This window comes from Scomber scombrus, chromosome 5 (genome assembly GCF_963691925.1).
Source record: "Scomber scombrus chromosome 5, fScoSco1.1, whole genome shotgun sequence".
Classification (NCBI taxonomy): domain Eukaryota; kingdom Metazoa; phylum Chordata; class Actinopteri; order Scombriformes; family Scombridae; genus Scomber; species Scomber scombrus.
The window spans coordinates 16,083,008-16,100,595 of NC_084974.1; the positions used below are offsets into that span (position 1 = coordinate 16,083,008).

At 40.1% G+C, this 17,588-nt stretch overlaps 1 protein-coding gene across 1 annotated transcript in view; it reads left to right on the top strand.

The window, feature by feature from the left end:
- Positions 1 to 16,657: 16,657 nt before the first annotated feature.
- Positions 16,658 to 17,588, top strand: part of LOC133980223 (muscleblind-like protein 1) — a 71,424-nt gene continuing 70,493 nt past the window's right edge. The window contains exon 1 of the mRNA XM_062418876.1: positions 16,658 to 16,755. The gene's annotated coding sequence lies outside the window, so the exon portion shown is untranslated. The remainder of the gene's footprint in view (positions 16,756 to 17,588) is intronic.

A 17,588-nucleotide genomic window follows, 5' to 3' on the forward strand; every position in this document is an offset into this window, starting at 1 on the left:
ATATGCTCTCATAGGTGTGAGAGGATGTTACAATATTTCAGCCATATAAGCATCAGTCAAACTGGCATGCTCAGACAGAGGTGAGATTGAGGACTTTATCTGCTCTTGTTGTTTGTGGGGCTCACAGCCAGAACCAGTTACGCAGATTGTTTTTTTTTCAATGGCTTTAAAAAGTCCAAAACATTATTTATTTTCATGTTTCAAATGTCCATGATCATTCTATCTCAATGAAACATGATCGTCGAGAAAATATACAGCAAGCTATTGCTTTTTTGGCTAATTTAAAGTTTCCCTTCTGAGAGGAACCAGTTAGACCCATGCTGTTTTATCTGCGTCAGAGGCACTGTCAAATTAAATTCCCATTTCTCTTCCCTGACTTCTGCAGCAAAAAAAAAAAAAAAAAAAAAAAAAATTCAACCTTAACAGAGGAAATAATTTTCTTCAGAATTCCTTATAAATCACAAGCTTGCATTCAAACATATCATAATTTATTGGGATAATCTGCTCATTGTGTCTGTTAATAGAAAATCATGTACACACTTCATACCAGATTTTCCTGTTCACTTTCCTGGAATAAAACACTATTTTGGAGCCCTGATACTTGATAGGAAATATAATGGAATAGCCAGAACCTCATTTTGGAACCTACAAACCCATCAGTTTGAACTTTGTACCTCCAACATATCTTTTTGTATTCTTTCTGTGGATCTATTTCATTTTCAGTCACGGTAGCAACAGAGGCTTGTTTTACACACACGGGTGGTGCATGCTGTGTCAGGCTTTCTCAGCGTTACTGATATGATTGCCTCTGCTGTCTACTGGGACGTATAAATTCAAAACCACCCTCAGGTCAGCTTACCGTCAACTAATCGCTACGCTAGTCACTGGACACGTCGCAGATCTAAGAGTCCCTGGCTTCAGCAGGGGCTAATATCTAACACTGTCATGTTTTCACTCCAACCTCTGGTCTCAGGGTCAGCCAAGCACAACCAATCCACATGCTTTACGTTTGAGTGTGAAACTCTTACAAAATCTCTGCTTTAATGCTGGCCTGCTGTGTTTTTGTCTCAAAGCAGATTTTAAGATAATGCTGGGTTAGCTTTTCAATATAGTCGAACCATCAGAAGTGCAGTAAGCAGCTGCCTGCTTTTAATTTTCCCTAAAATGGTAGCTTGAGCGAACCTTTGTGAAATTTTCACAAGCTATGAAAGTTGTTTCCCACATTAAACTGGCAGCTGTGTGACACACAGGGTTGCGCTTCGAACAGCAACATCTGTGTGTGATTTGCCTGTTGCGTCCCTGTCAGACTGAGTTCATGTGAATGGCTGTCATCCATTTCGGCCGGATTTCTGTACAGGAGTTGTTTTCCAAGCATATGCATGCATTTTCAAAGTCTTCTCTTGTTTAATTAACAGAATCACCAGGTTTTACAGATGTGAACATTACTGCACCACACAGAAAATAATGGCCCTCCTGTTCTGTGCCTCGACTTGGTGACATCATACAGCTGCTGTTGGGGGAACCTAGGAGCTGTAAAACAGGTTATATTATGTAAAATACACATTGTAATGGTTTAGCAGGTTTTAATGGAGTTAGTGAGTCTCTTATAAGCTTTTAAAGGACTGTACATTGCTCAAAACAGTAAGAAGGGGAAGTATCATTTATATCTCAGGTTCTAAGTAACCTCATAGTATGTCAGCTTTCCTGTAAGTCTTTCTGTGAAGCCTGAATTGGCAGCGCTGACCAGGGCCGGCCCTAGGATTTTGGTGGCCCTAAACAAAATTCTGTTTGTGGCCCCAAAACACTTCAGACACAACTACCAAACCACACACGCTGCTCATAACTGAATGAACATGAACACTCACACTAGAGATGGAAAATGAATTAACAACAACTCTCTGAATTTATTTGAAAACAAAAGTTTATTAAAATGTGTGAAATGGATCTATAGGTAGTGCTGGTACTGGATGTTAGGGGGTAACAGATGAAGTGTGAGTGGAGTAGAAGGCTGAGGTTCAGCAGTTATGATCTCTGGAGCTGCAGTCACATCAGAGGAGGGAGGAGATGACCCTGAAGACTCTGACCATGTTCCCTCAGCAGCAGTCATGTCAGCTGATGAGGTAGATGGTCCTGGTGCAGTAGAAGTTGCTCCAAAATATTTAAATAAAGCAAAGAAAAGATTATACATTAGATTATTATTATTATTTAAATATAGGCTGGAAGACATTACCAAGGTACATTACATGAATCTTCCAGACCTATATATTAACCACACAACAAATGCAATTTTATCAAAATATTCAAATGATCCAGTTATCTAAATATGTCCAAATATGATCTACAGAAATACAATTTAACATAATTAGAAAACTAATGGTTAGCCTGAAACTATTTGGGGCATTTTGGACACACAAGGTTAGATAGGTAGGTGAATTAAAATAATAAAATAAATAGTTACTATGGTTACACTGAGCTGTTGCTGCAGTTGTAAAACAGTAAATTAATAGTTTGAGCAGAATTTATCCATCTGTCCTACAACATTTGGACAATCTGAAGAGCCACATAATTAAATTATTTCTTCCGAGTTGAAGTTAGCGGATAGCTAACCGGAAGTTAGCTTTTCAACCAGCAGACGTACATTTATCCAGCCAGTTCAGGAGAGTGGAAAGTTCCACAGACTGAAGAGAATATGAACTACAGAGATTTATACGCTGTGATAGGCGTAATTGGTATTGTGTAAACTCGTTTGGCAAGGGCTTGAATGTAATGGTTTATCATTTATATGTAAAAATACCGCACTGCAGTATGAAAAGCTGGCAAAGCATAAAGTCATACTGATCGTGTGGCCCCCCCTAGCGGTTGTTGCCTGCTTAAACAACCACATAGACCGTTTATGCCATGGGCCGGCCCTGGCGCTGACAGTCAAGTGTGGGCTGACAACAGAAAACATCCCATTGCAACACTGACATCAGCCGTTCTTCGCTTCCTTTCAGCTTAAACTTTTCACACATCCCCACCCCCTTCTTGTAATTCTCTTGACTCTGTTTTGCTCCCTCACTCTTCACAACAATATCAGGCCCAAAGAAACACAGCTAGGGAGGTTTTTTGTGTCAGTTACAGCATTTGGACCAATGGCTTGTCATATCTGCAGCCTCCTAATTGGTGTCAAACAACTGGTTTCTCATAGAAACCAAGGAGGATGTCACTGAAATTGGTCTCCAGTTCACTCTAAAGTAAAGAGTGTGCAATGGGTGCTTAGAAGAAAACAATGCAATGAGCAGTGACATAATGTGAATGGATTTCACTGTATATTTGGATAGATGAAAAGTAAAATTATGCAGTAAGATTTCACATGAAGGTATGGTTAGATAAGTTGACAAATGTAATGTAAATAACTGCAGCTGCATGTTCAGATCTCTTTATATCAGGGTTTAATGTCAGAGGTAGAGAATGAGAATTTTTCTCTGTGTGGTCTAAGACTTCCTGGTTTGTGTATGTTGGCCCCAGAGGACAGGACTCACTCTGCCAGCCATTGTTGGAGTGGTCAACAGTTCTCCTAAATAACACACCCACAGGAATGTGTTTCAGTCTGCTTGGTTTTTACGAAATATAAAGAGAGGAAATCAGAAAAGATCACGTTTGGAGGTACTCACATGAACTGAGCCACTAAGAGCTTGAATGTTTGCTCCGTGGTTGAGAAGGGTTATCCTGTTTATTTCCTCATGTGGATTGATGTGTAATATAAATACTGTTAGATGTCAAATATGCTTCATAATGTATGCATGCGTGTGTATGCTTGTTTGTGTCTCTGCATATGGTGGCTTTCACGTCCATCAAAACACCTGATCCAGTGTTTTCATCCTCTAGAAGAAGATTCTGTCTTGTTTTCCCCTTTTCTCTTGTCCCTCTTTCATGATTGGTCAGTAGTTCTGCGTTTTTCTCCATTCATTCCTCCCCAGGTAGCGATTATGAGTGACACGATAGTAATGTCTCAAATTCGTGCTCTGATGCACACAGAGAAGGGAAAAAAAGGTCAATGTTAGAACGAGGGAAACTTTCTACCATTGTCCATTTCCACTCCTGCTCCCTTTCTCATCCCCTCTCTCAGCAGGTAGATGGGTTAGAGGTCTCGCCCTGTGACATCACAGCTCTTTGCTTGTCTCATGGCAGCTCAGATTTCAGCTCCACGGATTAGATTAGGCCCACATTGGCTGGCTGACTCACTGTCCTTGAGTTATGTTGCGCTGTGAAGGAGAGTCTGCATGGCTATGTAGTCAAAGAGGGTTGGATCTAAATTGGATTTTTGCTCAGATGGAGATGAATCTAAAAATGAACCTGCACAGATTCTCTCCTCTTTCTCTGGTGCAGTTTCTCATGTGCTTTGTAATTCTAAGCACTACCTTACGTTTTATAAAGGTCTGACTAATGAAAATGTTTGTCTGTTTGTTCATCACTCTGGCTCAGATTGAAGTATCACAGCAACCACTGGATTGATTACACTAAAATGTTGTACAAACATCCATTATCTCCAGATGATGAAGCCAAACAACTTTGGTGATCCCCTGACCTTTCCTTTTAAAGGGATTTCCATGCAATGTGGTACAGATATTCATGATGACTTGATGATCCTTTGACTTTTCATGTAGTTCCACCTGAAGGTCTTCTGTGAAATATCTCATATTACATTTGTGAATTTTTCGAGACACAAACACAAACATTCATGCCCCCTCTGGATGAATTGCAACAGTTTTGGAGAATCTTTAGTATTCCATTTAGTGCCACCATCAGGACAAAATTTGTACAATATGTTCAATATGTATTCTGTAAAACTAATGATATTGCCATCAGCCTTATCTCTACTTTGTGTTAAACTTTACTGCTGACTAGCAAATGTTAGCATGCCAACACGCTAAACAAATATAGTGAATATGGTAAACAATGTACCAGCTAAACATCAGCATGTTAGCAGCATGTTCACTGATGTTAGCATTTAGCTCAGACTCACTTAACTGCTAGCATGGTTGTAGACTAGTGTCTTGTTTTAGACGAGATTGTCTGTATTGTTAGTACTACCAATATCATAGTTCTTGAAGCACTTACTCCTCCGGCTCTTACTCCTTCACATGAAACAATTTCTGCCGTCAAATTAACTTTTTTTTCTATCAACACCCTGACACCACAATCCTGATTATATTACGCCTCCTTTCCGACTCCTGAATTAACTTGTGTGACCTCTGTTCCACATATACCCAGGTAGAGAACGACCTACGTGTCCTGAGGCATGTTTCTATCTTAAACCTTAAACCTTTAAATATCAACTGAAACTGATCATTATCAGCCTAGGACACAAAGGATGAGAAACTGACAATCTCTATTAGATCCTTTTGTTTTATTGGTGTGTATGATAGGCTATGGTATTTCTGTTTGGATACTGTCTTAATATCACAGTGTTATTAGCTGTACCCCAAATGTGCTGCTGATAGGCAGCATGAAACAAAGAAGCTGAATGCGGTCTGTCTGCAGTGGAGATAGAAGTGGTAGACATGGTGCAGTAGTACAGGAAGGGCTTTGATCCAATTCTAAAGAGAGCTTCCCAGATTTCATTAACCTGAGACTGCATTCTTACCCGGAGTGTAAAACTCTCCTCAATGGACAACTCGCTTGAGCTTTCTCTTTATGGATCCCATTCTTTTCTTTTTATTCCCGTTCCCCCATTTTCTGTCTTTTCTTTATTTTTCTTTTTTTACCCTTGCTTTGGCAGAGCTCCAACATCTAAGCTTTTTCATTGGCCTGCTGACTCTACAAACTGCTTTACAACATTCCTGAGTAAGAATCATGCCTCCTCCTCACCTCTGTGTACACCTTGCCCCTCAAAATTTCTGAAACCCTTGACGAGGACCTCCCTGGAACAAACTCACCCTTGTGTTACTTAATTCCTGTCCTGTATTAACTACAAATCCATGGGCTGCAGTCTTACCTCCTGCTCTGGTTATATGTCTTTATCTGATCTGTGTAAACACCGCATACACATACTAGTGTGCGCATGGTCAGCCGCATTCTGTGTTTATATGAGCGGTGATAGAGGCATGCTGGCGGTTTAAGCACTGTAAACATGTCTTAAACGGATGTCTGCTGCACAGTGTGGGTGATGTCATCTTGTGTGCGGCACAGGCCAAGTTCAACATTCTACACATGCAAACGGGGAATAGGGTCGTCGCACACAGGAAAACATATGACCAAAAAAAGGCAATCCAGCATTGGCTGTGGCATCAGTAGTCTGGAACAAACATCATTAAGCTAAGAACTGTGACTAGCAGAGCAAAGAATTGAGTTAGCTCAGACAGTCAGCTTTCATCCAGACTCATTAGGTTACAGCTCACTCTTAGGCCTGACACACCTCTGTGTTTTTGTCTTCCTCCTCTCCCCTTCATTCCTTTGTAGCTTCCTCCTTCCCTCCTCATGTCTACATCATTTGTCTGTCTCTCTCTTTCTCACACACACACACACACACACACACACACACACACACACACACACACACACACACACACACACACACACACACACACACACACACACAGAGCGAGAGAGAGAGAGAGAGAGAGAGAGAGAGAGAGAGAGAGAGAGAGAGAGAGAGAGAGAGAGAGAGAAAGAGAGAGAAAACAAAACAATATTGACTCTGCATAGTGGAATGATTACTTATAAGCCGATGCTGTGGCAGTCTGCAGCCTGTTTTCAAGTCAGTGACTCACTGTGAGGAATGGGTAATGGCTAAGAGATGGAGCTGGAGTCAAGAAGCAGAGCGTTTGGCAGGCTGGCTAACAGGGGCAGGGAGGAAGGAAGACAAATCCGCCGCTGGTTGGCTTGGTGTTGCTCTGCCTTAGAAGGCTGTGTTTGGGAACAAGGTTTGCTTGCACTGCAGGGCTAATGGACCATTCAGAGATGACTACACATATACCCTTATGTTCTTGTCCTCTTTCTCTCTCTCTCTCTATGTCTATTTATCTACTATTTATCGGGGCGTCTGTGGCATAGGAGGTGGAGTGGGTCAGTTTGTTTGAGTGTGTGTTTGAATGAGTGGATGACCATTAGAAACATTGTAAAGTGCTAAATTACTCCTGAAAAGCAGGTTGGCACCTTGCATGGCTGCCTCTGCCATCAGTTTATGTGTGTGTGAATGGATGAACGTTGGCTTGTGTTATAGACACTTTGACTGGTCAGTAGACTAGAAATCAGTAAATGCAGTCCATTTACCATATATCTGTCTGTCTGTCTGTCTGTCTGTCTGTCCGTCTGTCTGTCTGTCTGTCAGTCTGCCTGTCTGTCTGTCAGTCTGCCTGTCTGTCTGTCAGTCTGCCTGTCTGTCTGTCAGTCTGCCCTACTCAAGCACAGACACATACTGTGTATTGCTTTTGGATAAACAAACAACAAATGCTTGTCTGCTCTGTATGTAAATGAATAATTCAAAAACAATGCTGCAGACTCCAAACACACCAGGATGTGGATGTGAATTTCAATCTGAAATATTATGTTAACATTGTTTAACATTGCAAAACACATAAAGATGCTTTGCAAGTTCTTGAATGTGTTTTATTTTTCATGATTTTTTTCTTCTGTCATGCATATTTACATACAAAGTAGCACACATTGATTGGCAGAAAAGTTACAAACAGACCTGCTGGCTCATTAAATTAAATGATATTTAATTAGCACTAAATAAAAAAGTACAGCTGTCGTGGGATCATCATTAGTTTTGCTCATAAATAAAAGTATTGAACAGATTTAAGCTGATACCTGATGGTGTTGATGAAAAGTTTAGGGATCACCATTATTGTTACAGATCATCCAGAGAGGAACATGGATATCAGTTTGTATTGCAATCTATACAGTTGTTGAGATATTTTAATCTGAACCAAAGTGGTGTAATCTATCGGTTGGTTATTGCCAGCGTGTAAAGAGAAACAAATCATTTGGTTTATAGGCCTATATAACTGCCTCCACTGAGAATCTCATATTTACTGAAACCACTTTTATGATCTTCCATACAAATCTCTCCCTGTAGCACACATACACACTGCTAACTGATAAAATAGGTTAATAATGTTTTGGGTTTATCATGTTATCTAGCTCTCTGCTACATCTTTTCATTCGCTACTTCCAACCAGCCACCCACCAAATCGCACAGTATCATTGACAATATTGATGTAATATTGCACAGCTCTCTACTCTTTAGTTCACCTTTGTTTTACTGTACTAATCTGAGTAAAGATGAGTAAAGTGCATGGATTTCCTGAGGCATTATGGGAAGCGTAGTCCCCCAGGGTGTCTGTCTCACTGTAGGTCTGAGCTCTGTGCTCCCTGTCAGGACTAAGGGGATTGGATATGCTCTGCTAATGCTATTAGTGCTGCAGCTGGGGATTACTGTCTCAAAAGGAAAGGGGAAAAGGGCGTGAAAAGTGAAAAATCGTTGCGTCGGGGTGGATATGCGTGACAAAGATTTGCATGTTTGTACATGTATTCCAGAGAGAGAGAAAGAGATTACAAATGGGATATCCATGCAAACTATTACACACCAACAAAATACTCAGTCACTGGCTCTAATGCAAAGTGTTGTGTGAGCTGTTTTTTAATTTCATTCGGCTGTTACAGTACTCCTGTGATTTGAGTTAATTAGTCTATTAAGCTGGCCAGCACCTCTTGGAAACTGACTTATTTTTAGCTAAAGGAGAGAGATGTTGTGATTACTCTCTTTTCATGAAGGCCAAAGTTGAATGCTGAGACAGAAGCAGAGGGCTGATCCATTTTGCCTCGCTCGTGCCAGAAAAGCCCATAAAAGCATTATGTTGCATGTTGACACAGCAAAATTTGAGTGAAAACAAAAAGTGAAAATCACATTTTAAACACCCGACACTATTGACAACCTTGTGAGTGGCACTTACGGTAAATATCATGCACCTTTTTTTAACATTTCTGCTTGTGAACAATAGAGTCCTCCTCCAGTCAGTGTAAGTGATATTTCTGCACTGAGAGCAGATTTCTTAAACGGGAAGGATCCATACTGTCCAGTGTGCATATTGCTTGAGATCAATACAAGAGGAAAATGAGAATGATCCTCTCCTAAAATAAGGTACACCATTCACCACTTTGAGTATGAGAACAGGACAGAGTTTTGAGAGGTCAGCGTCTTGTTTTCTTGCAGGACTGATAAAATAGTGTCTTTCTCAGACGGCCAAGTTGCTGGAAACTTTACATATCACTGCTGTTAAAGAACGAATGGAAGACAAACAGAGGATAATGATTGGACACTCTGCCCACCAGGGTCTGTAGCTTGCCCTCTAGGTTGATCTGGTCCATGGATTGTGCATCTAACCGGCTGTTGAAGAAGAGTGTGTGCCTTCAGGGAAGGACATTCTGATTTGGGATTATGAAATAAGAAATGAAGAAATGTTCTGAATCATTAAATACCTACCTCATCTGGTGAATAATATTGCCTTATGTGCAGTGCAGTGAGTGTTAGGAGTCCGATTCACCACTGGCAGTACTATTTCACAAGGCATTTGTTTGTCCAATCAAATCAATCAATCAGATTTCATATTGCTTGGGGGCTGCTACAGGTGATTTTGTGAGGTTTTCCCAACACAACAAAAGTAAGAGTTTGATATTCCCAGTCAAATTTTGGAAGCAGTACAAACTTGTGTACATCAGGAGTCTGTTTTATCATCTTTGTTTATTATTCATGGCCCCTAAATCCAACCTAGCACATAAAGTCACTGATTCAGTTATGTTGTATGTTTTGTGATTGTTTTGTTCATGCATCTCCAATCAGCTCTTAATCTCACCATAAACAAAGTCCAGTTAAGTTATGTTTATGCATTATAACTGCCATAATTGCCAATTATTTTCATCAAGCAGTCATCTTTCAGACCAAAGCATCCTAGTTTTAACTGTGTATAAACCACCAAAACCAATAAGGTTTTCTGTTTTTTGTTAATCCTTAGCCCTTCTGTCTCTATATCTTAGCATCTGTTGTCTTTCTCTAATACGCTCTCCAATATTTATTATATTCTCACATGTTTACACATTCTTTCTGCTAGTTGCTATGAGTGGAGAGATTGTCCTTATGAATATTTACCAACAGTAAGTTACCAAAGGCAATCTGCTGAGATTTGTTCACTCACAACATGTGTCACGTTTATGCATGCATGTACGTCTGCGTGCTTCACACTGCATCACTGAGAGCACACTGTGAGTGTGAATTATTTTTCAGTGATAATGCATTGACTCTCCTCTAGGCAGGGTCAGGTATTTGGATCAAACCCAAGAGTAACCTAAGCTATCAGAGATTCCTACTGTAGATTCATGCTTAAGCATCTCTTTTTCTTTTTTTTTGTTGACTTAGTATTCCTCACGTATACATTACAGTACAGTACACGCTCTTTTTATTACATTGTTAGGTAACTGACTGTACCTACAACAGATGCTAGCCGTAAGCACACAGTATATGTTACATTTTGCACCCCCAACAAGACAGCTACGAACAGACAAGGTTGCAGCTACATTGCACCATTCTGTGTGAGTGGCATTAATAAGGAATCTTCTTTCATCTAAACACTTTTGTTAACAATTCACATCGCTGTCCCAACAATGGAGTGGCATTCATCTGTGAGGACCACAGTCAGAGGGAGCAGTGCTGAAGAGGTCGATCAAATTCGGCAATCAGATCTGATTGAATTACTTTTAAGTGAAACAAATGGGGGTTATTTGATGTCTATTGAATACTTTGCTTTATACATGGCGCCTTTTAGATACAGAGTGGTTTGCGTGTCAGCCTTGGCATTTCTGAGTTCAAAGTGAGAACTTAATTCTATCCATTTTAGGCATTTCACTTTAAGGGATTTCTTGATAGGAATTACCGCTATACAAACATCATTTGTGTGTTACAATATTCGGATTCTTGCCAAACTCATCAGTGTTGATGCTGTTTCCTTCCATGCCTTCTTTGTTTATAACAGAAGCTGCACTTGGCATTTCATTGCTGTTGTGCAGCAGTTGTTTTCTAAGCCTCAAACACCACACCACTTTTAATTTGATGGTGACAACAACATTTTGGTATTCTGTTTTGTTTCTCGCCCTAACAGGAAACAGTTTGCTGTTTAAGCAAAATCATACAGTTGTATCTTTTGTTAAAGTTTTTCAACTGGCCATGAGCAAAGAGGAGATTTAATCTTGCATTAATAATATTACCCTCCAGCTGCTATAGCATTAGGCCTTTATTGTGTGGACAATAGTGAAGGGACTATCAATAGTCTGCATGTGAAGGAATATTAAAAAGAATGCTAGACTGTGATGCTTGCCCATTCTGTTTGGTGTGAGCCTCTCTGCGGTAACAGACTGATTATAAGAGAGACAGACATCGAACCCCTCACCCATCCCCACCTCATCTTTCAAATTGACATGAGGGGGAGGTGTGTTTAAAAATAAATGGGTACAAAAATATAAAATATTAGTTGGCTGTCAAATGCACCATTTGAAAAGCCTGTTCAACTTGCCACCAGCAACTGAAACCCCACACTTTTAACAGTGTAGCTCTGATGTTCACAGGTTACACCCAGGATCCCACTCTTTAAATCAAGGTTTGAAGTGCAATGCTGTTTAGATAGTCAATGTAAATTTGCATCAACCTTTAAGATATCTCTGCCTCAAGTGACAAAATATAATAGGCAATACATCTGTTATTAATACGTCTGCAGATGTGAGATCATGAATGATATCCACTCTCTTTGTTTTGCTCTTATTTTACAAGCAATATTACAAAGTTACTCAGATATCATGTTTGGGACGCCTACTGTAATATAGATTGTTATCCAAAGCAAATATTGAGATATGAGGGAGCAATCAAAAAATATACAGAGCTACCATATTCACATTCATCCTTCAACAACCCGTGCTTGTAATATAACAGTGAGGGCAACACCAACTATCTTAAAAAAACAACATTTGTGTAGGCCTCCGCCATTATGGTATATGTGGTGTGTTTTTGTTTTCTGGGGATGGTTGTCATTCGCAGATCTCCATTCTGATAAAAGTTCAAATTAGATGAACTTTGACCCTGGGCTGCACTGACCTTTGTGAGTGCAGCCAGTTGCTGAAGGCTAATGTGTGCGTAAATTAAAGGGGACATATTGTGCATATTTCCCGGCCTATTTATTTTTTTGGACTCCAGTGAAATATCTTTTCATGATTTATAGTTCAAAAATTCATCATGTATCTTTTTACTGACCCTTTATGCAGCACCTCAGTTCAGCCTCTGTCTGAAACAGGCCATTTTTGCTCCTGTCTCTTTAAAGCCCCCCTCCTGATGAGCCCGTTCTGTTCTGATTAGCCAGCTTGCAATAGACTTCCACTGGCTAAAGAGTCTATATGTAAAAAAGTAATAGTAGTAGAATTTCACTTCTATTTCTCATTCTTTATTCAAAATGTCAACTTCTCCAATACAGCCATACATGCTTGAGCTGAAATGTGATCTAGAAATATGCAAATGGCCAACGTGAACAACCCATGTTACAACATTAGCAATAACCTTAGAAACAAAGACTACAGAATGAATTGCCATTTTCTGGTGTGTACAAACAATCTGAGATCATTTGAGGGGGGAAGTAGAGGTAACTTGGTGGTGCTTTCAGAGCAGACAGAAGCCCTGGCTTTTGCCTTTCAGGGAACATTTTTGCATATATTTGTAAGTGTTGTTGTATCTGTATTAAGATAATAATTTCATGTAGTTAAATAATTTAGATAAAAATGTTAAATAAGTAAAGTCATGGGTTAATTTCATAATTTGCTTTATAAGTTGAGTAAAGTAAAATTTGGTGCTGTTGTGTTTCGGCCCGGAACCAATGTTTATTACTTGAGTGACGGCAGACTTAATTGATGCTGCACTGTGAAGCTAGACTGCTAAGCATGGCCTAAAGCGCGTCAAGAACCTCTCTTCATGACTAGCGGATAACGAGGTATTTTTCTTTGTGTTAGTGATGCATTTTGTTTATGTTTACACAACGTGACATTTATGTTTTATTTACTTCATGTACAATCTTTGTTGTGAGTTGATATATTTGTATGTTTGTATTAACAGTTCTCACGGCATAATGGCATAAATGCAGAAAGGCATAACAGCATTAAAGAAGAAGAAGAAACAAAATAAATGCCAGTAAGAACATAACCGTGTGTGTGTCGTGACGAGAGCTACAATATTCATCTCAATTTTTGGAATGTTCGACATCATAACAGTATAACAATAACAGGAAATGACAAAAAGCACAATATGTCCCCTTTAAAAAGCTGCAGTTCTATAAGTATATATGCAATAATAAGTCATCATCATATTGAGATCAAACAAAAGCATATTTGCTGGGTAAAATGTCAGCCTACAGATTAAGCTACCAGGTTTGCATTCATATTGGATATAATCTTTTGCTTGAAACCAATGCTAATTAGTGTAAGCATTTGCAAATTACTGTTTACCAATACATTTTCTCCACCAGACTTCCTCACAGGCCACCCAAGAATCTGGCACAGAGCAATGGCAAGCTCAGCTCAAGAGCCTTTTTTCTGCTATAATGTGAATACAGCTTATGAGCTTGCTGCAATAATGCAAGATAAACATAGAAAATTGTAGGACTACTGTTGCCATATAGTTTTTGAAAAAAAAAAGTCTGAGGGGTTAATTCACACAGAATGGATTGAAGCTGTTGATAGCACTATAAATTGCACATGACTTGCAACTGCTATCTGCCTTGTCTCAAGATCCAATTAACAAAAGATATTGGACTTATGATATTACACTGTAAATATGGCAATGAAGTGTTGCAGCTGTGCAGCTGCAAGTATTGCATTAAATTATATTTTCAGACCACAACCTACAAGTCCTGACTAACGAGGTGCAGAGGAAAACTTAAGGTAACACATTTAAACATGACATGATCACTTCAAAGTCTGGGTATGACACCCCTTTTAAATGCTCTTCAGTTACCACCAACTCTCTGAAGACACTAATAAATTGATTCTAACTGCATTTGGCTATTAGCGCTGCTCTTTGTAAATTGAACTGTTTTTGCAATGAGGCTCGTTTGCATAGAAAGGGACCAATTTTGCGCCAAATTACTGTATATTATCTAATTTAAATACATGCAAATTGCAAAGGAGCACCAAAGCGCTATTTACTTTGAAACACAGTTAGGGGTGCATTTCACCCTTTGTGGATGCTTTGTAAATTACACAGTTTCTTTTTGTCTTATTTGTGCAGGTTTTGCAGCCGCAAAAACCGCAAAATCCTTTTGTGAATTCACCCCTGAGGGTAGTAATAATTACACCAGGAGTTCCACAACCATCATTATGCATAAGCCTAATCAATGGTCATTGCGCTTAAGGGGAGCTGCAATGTTGTTAATGAATAGTTCCAAAAAGCAGTGAGCTCTGTGTGTGTGTGTATGTGCGCAAGTGGTTAGTGTTAATGTTGCTAATGAATAGATGTGGCACACAGAGCCTGTGGACACCTGCTGTTGCCGTTAGTCCCAAAGAGCAGACTAATCACCCTGGCTTTTAAATCTGGGCAGGTTATTCAGTGTCCCTCAAACTCAAAGACCCTTCATTACACGGAGGACATGACTGTTCAGTGATAATGCCAGCTTGTTCACATATACTTCTTCCAGAGGCAAACCAATGACATGGAAAAGCCTGTCTTATTGATTTAATGCAGTTTTGTCTTCTATAGGGCACTGAACGCCTGGAGGAGTAGCTTTTACTTAGTGGCACATTCTCCACAGACCTGAGAAATGAAGTAGAGCAGAAAGTGTCAATTGGCAGCCTGCGTGCACAAACAATAACACAAGTGCTGGCACATTCACACTTGTTGCCTCCCACATTGTCTATACCTTACTTGCTCCCTCCCCTTCCTTTGCCAAGCTCACTGATTAAATCATTCTCATAAGAATTTCAACAGTCAATGCTCAGTGTATCCCACTTTCTACCTGTTCCCATGGCTACTGTAAAGACAGAGAACAGGGCTGTTGGAAATGTAGTTTTTTTCTTAACTGGTCTGACTAGCATGTTTTGGTGACAGAGAGGATTATTGTAGGGTCATGACATATTTGAAGTAGGTAGTGCAATACTGTGAGTAGTGGGAGAGAAAGAGCAATGACAGCTACCAGAGAAAAAAACAGGAAGCCTAGATGTTGAAAGATTGAGCTTTTGGGGTTTACCAGTGCAATGGTTGCACTGCAGGACTCAGCTGCGAGCTGCTGATTTACAGGGCCTGAAGGACAGCCACGGCCTTCCACCCACTCTGTCGCCATGGGAGACGGTGGAGAGGAGGTCTCATCTCCTTTTCTTCCTCACCTTCATTCTATCTCCTTTACACACTTATCTCTCTTCCTCTCCCTCTGTTCTTTTTCTGCCTGTCAGCTCTCCCTTTCTTGATAATTCATTGAGCTCCCATTATCACTCTGAATCAGCCAGCTAAATAACTGTTAAAAACAACTTCTAGGAAGATTAATAATGATGAAAATGGAGATAATTACATCAAAGGGTACAGTCGGTCTTTCCTTGTGTGTCTGTCTATATGGCTGCATGCATGTGTGCACATGACCCATTCATCTGGTCGGTCTGTCCAGCTGCACTTCCCTTGTTGGTAATGTAACTGATATTTGTGTTATCAAAGTGCTACAGGTCTCAGTGCACTGGCAGTAGCAATGGATAAAGGGGAAGAAACTACAAACAGGAACTACAGACTGCTTCCAGGAACCAGCATGGGCCCCCCCAACAGTGCCGCGAAGCAAGCATGAGGTTTTCACTTTGCATTCTCCCCTCAGCAGCAGTCAGATGAGTCCTTGCAGAGACACAGTAAGTCTTTGCTGTTTACTCTGTATGTATGTGTGTCTGCATGAGTTGTGTGTACATGTGTTACTTTGTGTTTGTTGAGACACTAGTGAGTGAGTTTTCTGCTTACATTTTCTGCCATATCGCTTTTCGAATTATCTCTCTCACTATACACAACCCTCTTTTTATCTCCAAAGGCAGAAGCAACAGTTAGTGATCATGTGATCTATCATCAGTTCTGTGTAAGCAAGCTAGCTCAGGCGCAAAGTAAATGTTAAATAGAAGAAGTAGAGTGAATGCAGTTTATGAAAAAAAATTTTGTTCCACGCTATTTCAATATTTAAACAGAATACACATAGAGAGGGACTGAAGAGCTACAGTAGGGAGAAAAGGGGAGGGAGAGAGGGAGGCTGTTGCCAGGGTAACCAGAGCCGCGCCGGTCGTCATCATGAGGCTTCTTCTGCATTGTGTGTGTATATGTGTGGACACAGCGCGTGTGAGTTCACCCTCCTCTCTCCATACAGGAGGCGAGGACATCCCCCTCTAACACTGTTCCAACAGAGAGAGGAAGAGAGAGAGACACACACAGAAGAGAGAGTGAGAGAGAGAGAGAGAGAGAGAGAGAGAGAGAGAGAGAGAGAGAGAGAGAGAGAGAGAGAGAGAGAGAGAGAGGAGAGAGAGAGGGAGAGAGAGAGAGAGAGAGAGGAGAGAGAGAGAGAGAGAGAGAGAGAGAGAGAGAGAGACTGAAACCCCATAATGCACTGCATGCTGCAGGGCTGAAGTCGTGCAGATTCATCAGTTCCTGTTCGGAGGGATTGTGTGTGAGCTCACACTCACTCATACACCCAGACCGAGTGCAGGAGAAACACACAGACAACCTGGCAGGTAAGGCAGCCTTTCTGTGTCCGTTGGACGGCTTCTGGGTTTACAAGATAATCTGTTCGTGTGTCTGTTACTGCCTCTGAGAGGAAGAGAGGGGAGAGTTGCTCCATCTAGACGACAGGGTGTCATTAATATTTGACATGTTATGATTCCGACAACTTCCCTGCCTGTTGCTGGTGATTGCTGCTACATTCTTTTCTGACTTGGAAATATTTGAGTTTCGGATTTTTCAAAAGCAGGATTTACTTTAGAGAGAAGGATTGAAATAGCTGATATTCGTGTTGGATATGTCTTAGTTTGCTAGTTTACTTTGCACAGTCTTACATTCTTCCAGTGTAAATATGCTGCCTTAACAGTTGCTGATTTAAATATACTGAAGCTGCTTTGCATATAGTTATAATATCATGGGAGTGCTGATGTGCACAGTTTAATTTTTAGGAAAAGACTACTGATATAGAATTGCAGAGCATTCACTTTATAATTCTGAAGACTATTTACATTTTCATCTACAATGTATACAGAACAGGACATTTATGAAACTGAATAGTTTAAAAAATACAATTTCTAAATATGGAATAATTGAAAAGTAATATCAATTCACCATTGTCATATAAAGTAAAGTTTTAAAGGCTGAATTGCAAAGTATCAAGTTAATGTTGCATTGATTTTGTTTAATATGCTTCATGTAACACTAAAGTGAGACTAATTAGGTCATTTAAAATATAAGCCTAATGTGCCCAGTCAAAAAACAACTTGATCTAATGATCCATAATGAGATATATACTCATGACAACAATCACTGATGAGGCATTTTAGGATTAAGTCTCTAAAGTTCT